Below are 7,195 nucleotides of genomic sequence, written 5' to 3'. Positions count from 1 at the left end.
CCGTGGCTGGCTGCACTTGGTCGTGGCCGCCTTGTAGAAGCCAACCAAAGTCACTCACCTCTCCTTCGTGGCTGTCATTTGCATTGGTGGTCACAATCTGGCAGTAGACCTTATAACACCCAATGGCATCTGTTGTATGATTGCCTCGCATTGTCAATGAACTTCCAGCAGCATGCATAAGAGGACGGATGCATGTGTTGTATGTCCCACAACACTGTAAGGACTGTGCGTGCAGAGATTATGTCAACACTCAGTGCTTCCATCCCCTAATCAGAGGTTGGCCTAGGGGAAGGGCAGTGAGTACTAGTTGGATGACAGCTTCCAAGTTCGACATTCAATCCTGCAGCTAAGGCAGATACTATCAATGAGAGGAAGCAGAAGCTAAGCAGGCAAACTGGAAGCTTTAGCATCTAACACACCCATGCCTGGAGTGGACAAAGGCATACCACCAGACTCGGCACACCCAGGAGGCTTTCTGGAGATGGATGAAGAAGGGCTGTCTGGTGGCCACCAGGTTTGGACAGCTCCGTGGTGTGTTACCAGGACCAGGAGATACACCCCAGAGCACCTTCATCAAGGAGCTGTAGACAGCTTCAGACAGCCGCCCTAGGCAGCTCTCTATGAAAATATCTCAGGATTTCCATGGCATATTTTCCCCCTTTGAAATTTCTTTCTTCTCATTCCTGTTAACGTTGCTAGTTAAACTGTCAGACCAATTTTGAAAGGGAATAAAACCCTTGTCCCTCCTCTCATCCTGAAGCCAGCATCTATTTTGGCCCACATAAAAATGATCCAATTACAGCTCTGGCACGTTCCTTCACTAGGAAAAAATAAATTGGATTAACTAGTGCCAGTAAACTAAGTCTTTTCAATTAAATTGTAACATTAGCAAAAAATAAAATAATCAGCCATACCAGCCTAAACTCTAGCCAATCTGAAAAACCTTGCATGGACGTCTCAAAGCAGCTGTCTATACACAGAGCTTCTATTACTCCTATGAAACTCAGAGTCATAAATGGAGCTAAGAGACCCTGTGGGAAGGGTGGGAGTCTTCGCCTCAAAGAGCAAGGGCAGGTCTGGGCTTTCCATCAGAGGTCATGTACACCAGAAAATGAGAAAAGCCTCCTCTCCCTCTGTCTCTTTTGGATCTGGGTTGACTGACCCTCTGGTTCTTTTGTTTGATGGAGAGACCTCATTCTTGCTGTGCAGACTCTGCATATGGGTAGAAACTCAGGCTCAAGTGCCAACACAAGGACATGGAAAGTCTGTGCTCATGCACCAGATACTGCCCCGAGTCTCACATGCTCAGAGCACATGACTAATTCTAGTTGCATATAGCTCCACCTATGTGACTTTGAACCACTTGGATTGGGTGTTACAAAGGCAAACATGTCACTCCAGGCTCTTCTACATAAGGTAGGACTTTATCCTTCATGTGCAAGGGAGAGGCCTGATTGAACTTCATGCAGCAACTGGGACAGCCAGGTAGAATGCCAGCCACATGACTGACAAAGATGACAGACTATGGCCTTGCTGACCTAAAGCGACTCTTGACCTGGTGGGAGAGGTTATCCCAAGGTAGCCTGCTGAGTATCTCCACAGCACAATATAACCATAGGAGCGCAGGGGTGCCCCGGGGGCAGGGAGAAGGCTGTGTAGGCAGAAGGCACAGCAGCTGTAGTCAGGAACTGAGCAAAGGAGTGTGCAGTGTAGACACACCGCATGCACACAGAGACACACAGGGCAGCAAGGCCTCCAACATCAAGTGCTGGCATAACATAAACCGAAGTCCTTAATCTTCATCCATTTAAGATGTGGAGCGAAGATTGTGTCCTGATGTTAAGATCTCTTGGATATGCACAGACCACTAATTGCTTGTATTAAAACTGATTTCACTTTTCAAAGATAAAGTGGACTGTGTGGAAGATACTCACTTCAATCTGTAATTGACCTTCATTACATGAGTGTAGCTATTTCAACTCATTCTCTCTTTAGTTGTTTGCCATTTTTTTCTAATAAGTCCTTTCTTATAACAAAAAGAAAAGAAAATATGTTTGCTTAGAAGCAGGTAATTTTCTGAACTAGCAATATTTTGTAGGGTTACTGGCAATGCAGGTAACAGTCAAACACTCTTCATCAAAACCAGCAAAATGCAAGTCACCATGGAATGCTCACTTTCAGCTGGAAAATCACTGTTATCAGGTGCCAATCAGCAGAACTGAAATTACACTAATTCATTGCCCAGAGGGTACTGAACTCAGGGACTTTGTTATACATTAAGGATTTTCCGGAAGTTCATGGCAAATGTACATTATAAATAAACTATGCATTGATTTCAAATAATTCTGCAGCAAAATAAATGTATATTTTAATTCCCTGAATCTGTAAGAGTTTTTTGTGAAGCTTTACTTGAAAGGCAATATGAGAGAGGGAGAGAGAGAGAGAGAGAGAGAGACTGGCTGTGAGAGATTTTATTTTTCCATGCACTGGCTCATTCCCCAAACCAAGGAAACAGGAGCTTCATTCAGAGCTCCCACATATCCACTTACACATATTGGATTCAACTGACAAATAGAAAACTTCTGCAATTCAGAAAAGCAGATTGAATGTCTTTCATCCACAATGTTTGGGACTAGAAAGTTTTCAGATTTGGGATCTTTTTAAATTTTGGAAAAATTTTGTATATGTATAATGAGGTTTCTTGAAGATAGGATCCAACTCTATAGGCAGAACTTATTTGTGTTTCATCTACAAATAGCCTGAATGTGAACTTGTATGTTATCTGCAGTACATTTTGATTTGAACTGTCACTCACCTCAGGCCACCAGGAACATCAGTTTGTAAATGAGGACATGCCAGAGGAGTGGTCAGGGTTTGGAGAGTGGCACACAGAGAGAGAGCCAGCCCTAAGAGGGAGAACACCACATTTTCCCTTGCAGATTCTCCATTTTCCCTCCCTATCCCTCATTATCAGGCTCTTAGGAGGAACTTCCAAGCAAAGCAGAAGGCAGTACAATGACGCAAGCCACACAAGTGTGGCTGTGGTGTTGAAATGTCATCCTTTCATCCCTAGTATGGTGGAAGGGTGAGTGGGGTAGAAGAGACCATAGTGGAAGGCTGAGTGGGGTAGAAGAGGCCACTCTCAATGCTGTGAGTAGCACAGGAGGATAACTAAGGCTGATCACAATTAGGTGTGTATTCCAGAACAGCTATCAGGGAAGATGCTGAATGCTCATCAACATAGAGACAACAGGTATTTAAGCTGATCTGCAGAGTGATCATAATGCATGATGGCCATGTATTAACATATCACACAAATGCCCCCACCAGTGAAATGTTTAAAGGAACCAGAGTTGTGGCACATTAGATTAAGCCACTACTTGAGACATTGGCCAATCACAGCAGAGCACTGGTTAGAGTTCCAGCAGCTCTGATTCCAATCCAGGTCCCTGCTAATGCACCTGGGGAGCCAATGGAGGACAACCCACATGTTTAAGCTCCTGTCACCTAAGTGAAAGATTAGGATGGAATTCTGGGCTCCTGGCTTTGACCTGGCCCAAACTTGAATGTTGTGGCCATCTAGGGAGTGAATAATTGGGTTGAAAATCTTTCTCTCTACCTCCTCCTCCTCCTCTTTCTCTCTCTACCTCCTCCTCTCTCTTCACTGCTCTTCCTCTCTCTCTTCACTGCTCTTTTAAATAAATACATAATTATAAATGTATATGCATATATCCAAAGAACAAAAATTTTGAAAAACAGGTGTAATGATTTAAGATGAGATACGAATTGTCCAAAGACAATGACCACCACTTCATTGCAACACTTCATTTCCAACGAGGCAGTTCCAAATTATTTCCAGAATGTTTTCCTGAGGGTAAGAATTCAATTATGAGAAGAGACAGGATTTCATTCCTGTCTGTAGATCAAAGCTCCTGATAACAGATGAACCTGCCCAGAACTCTCATCCTGATGCCACTTGACTGTGAAACATCTGAATTGGCACAGAGTAAGTGAGCCTGGTGCTCCTAGCTCCTCATCTTTTGCAGAATCCACAAAACTCCACTGCCCAGTCTTCTTGCACACTGTTTGGAGCTGTGTGCACAGACAAGTATGAGTAGAAGACCATAATGTGCACCAACTCCAAATCTGGCCAAAAAACTCCTGCAAAACCCCTACTACTGCCTTCTCCTTTCACGGGCTTTGGTGATGATGTTACAATGGGAGAGGTCAATGAGCAGCACCAAGCCTTTCCTTCCCCCATAAGCAACATTGGAGGCTCCAGAAACATTAAGGTTTATCTATTGTGGTATTCTGCCACCTAATCTAACAGAGAACCCAGAAAAAAAATTTTAAAGCATTATTCATTTTGTGAGGCCAGTGTTTGGGTGTAACAGGTAAAGATGCTGCTTACGGTTCAGGGATCCATGTGTTTGCCCCACTTGTGACTCAGTTGGGAGTGGTGTAGAAAAAGCAGGAAGGAAGATGAGGGAAGAAGGCCCTCATCCTTGAGCCCTTGATGCCTACATGAGAGACCCAAAAGAAGCTCCTGCCTCCTGGCCTCAGATCAGCCCATCTCTGACCATTGTGGCCTTTTGTGGATTAAACCAGTGGGTGGAAGATTTCTCTTTGTCTTTGTCTCCTTCTCTCACTTTCTGTAACTCTGCCTTTCAAATAAAGTAAATAAATCTTCAAGCAATCAATATTCATTTTCTACTATTTTAAAGCTTTATTTACAAGTAAACAGAATATGTATTAAAATAATGAGCATTACTAAATACCTATAATGTTTAAATATGAACAGAAAATACATTGGAACTACATAAGCATTTATGTAAAAATAAATATATAAAATGCTTATTTATCCTCATTACACAGAGACAGAGAGAGGAAAGGACAGAGATAGATGACCACAAAAGCAAGGATTGGGCCAGGCTGAAGCCAGACACTGGAAACTTTATTCAGGTCTTGAATGGGTGAGAGAAACCTAAGTACTTGGGTCTTCATTTTCTGCCTCTCAAGCACATCAGCAGGATGCTGGATCAGAAGCATGGATTCTAATTAACACACACTAAGAGATGTGACATACTCTTTCCAATGGGTTTGGCCCAGCATCACACTGTTGGCCGATGACAGTAGTGGACCCCTGTATCCAAGTCTCCTAGTTCAAAAGTCAAACGCTGTGTCAGTAAAAGAGCTTCAAGTTCCATGTTGGTGAACTGCTGAAGTCTGTCATCAGCATTCACACAAGTACTGAGGCAGGGAGAGAGCAATACAGGAGGGAGGATGGAGTGGTGAGAAAAAAAAAGGCCAGCAGCAAGTACCAGCAAAAACAAAGGGCTCAAAAAGAGGAAGCAAAAAGGTTTGTTGAAATGGTAGAGTCATTGAGTCTTTAACCCCAGGATCATTTTAACTGATGGAAAGGATGCTAATAAGAATATTTACAAAAGTAAAACAGGAAAACACAATGTCTCTCATTTGGTATTCACTCAATCAAATGATTCCTTTCCCTGCTTGAGTTTACTGTGCTAACAAAGACCATTAGGTAGGAACAGAACAAGAGTGCATCTATGTTAGAGATCTTGGACATCATAGGCAGGCTCACAGAATACGAACTTGAGCTAATGGACATGAGTTACTCTTCAGCATTAGCCTAGGTCGGGGCTACAAACTTTTGCTATAAAGGACCCAAGAGTCAACACTTTAGCCTCTGTGAGTTATGATAAGTCTATCACAGAAATTCAAATCTGCCGTTATACAGCAGAGTAGCCTTCAGCAACATGCAAACAAGTCAACTTGGCCATGAACCTGTAAAGATTTGTTAACCACACAGGCATTGAGCTGTGGTTTATCTAACTCTTGGTCTGTTTGGTAGGGACACTAGAGTTTTGGAGGGACTTATTTATGTATTTATTTACATAAATAAATAAGCATTTTATCTATGTATTTTACTAGAGTTGACATACATCAACACATGATAAAGTCATCTCTCTTCTCTCCAGCTGTGTCAATGAGTATGGAAACATTTAGAGGATGTGAACAACTTACCCAACACCTCAGTCACCCAGTGAAAATAGCCTAAGATGCATGGGTCTAATTCTAGATGTTGGCTGGATAAAGTGGAAAGTTCCTGGGTAAGAAAAGTAGGGTTTCTCTGGCTGGAATTAACTGGTCGTGTGTTGGTTGCAGAACCATATAGGTTCTGAAATATTAGCCAAGCTGTGTGCTGATTATGCCTTAGGTATCTGAACACAGTCCATTATTAATCTCTCTGATGCACAATGCCCCCTGGCTGAGGACACCAGAGCCCAGGGCTTCCGGTCTCAGATGTTGCATGGATTTAATGCTCAGTGGCCACAGACCTCATAGATGCCAGTGTTGCGTGCAACGGATTAAGCTTCTACATGCCACATTGGCATCCTATCTCAGAGCTCTGGTTCTACCCCAACTGTTTCACTTCTGATCCAGCTCCCTGCTGATGCACCTGGGAAAACTGTGGAAGATGGCTCAAGTGCTTAGACCCCTGACCCCATGTGAGAGGCTCAGTTGGAGTTCCTGGCTTGTGGCTTCTCTCTGGCCCAGCCCTAGCCACTGCAGCCATTTGAGCAGTCAACTAGTAGATGGAAAGTCAATTTCTTTCTTTGTCTTTCTCTCCCCTCTCTCTTCTGAAAAAGACAAATGAATAAATATTTTAAAATGTTAACAGAGACTTTCAGTGAAGGATCTCTTGGTCAAGTTCTTAGACGTCTGAGGACTGAGCAGCTAAGAGGCTGGATGCGCTTTAAGCAGCTAATTGTGTTGTTAAACAGATGCCATTTTTATAAGCCACCCTTTATTAATTATAATGAACTGAAATAAACTTTAATCAAATAAGATATGTATTTTTAGTCGTTAAAATTATTTTCCAGCCCAGAAATAGTTATCCACAACAACTATCAATGACATGAGCAAAGCCACTGCTAAGACATTTAGCTTGTTTCCAACAACCATAGCCAGCGTGGGGCCGTGTTCTCCCTAAAGACTCTCATTTCCCTTTGCCCAGGCCTTTATATACCAGTCCACACTCTTTCCAGTCTAAGAAAGGTTCTTTCGCTTGGCCTGGATTGGCAGAAAACATTACCAGAGCTCCTGATCTATAAACATTTACCTTAAAACATGCCTTTCTAGGAAGCTTCCCTAAGGCAATCCTCACTGTACT

The sequence above is a fragment of the Ochotona princeps genome, chromosome 1, assembly GCF_030435755.1.
Source record: "Ochotona princeps isolate mOchPri1 chromosome 1, mOchPri1.hap1, whole genome shotgun sequence".
NCBI classification, from domain to species: domain Eukaryota; kingdom Metazoa; phylum Chordata; class Mammalia; order Lagomorpha; family Ochotonidae; genus Ochotona; species Ochotona princeps.
This window is presented reverse-complemented; position numbering follows the sequence as displayed.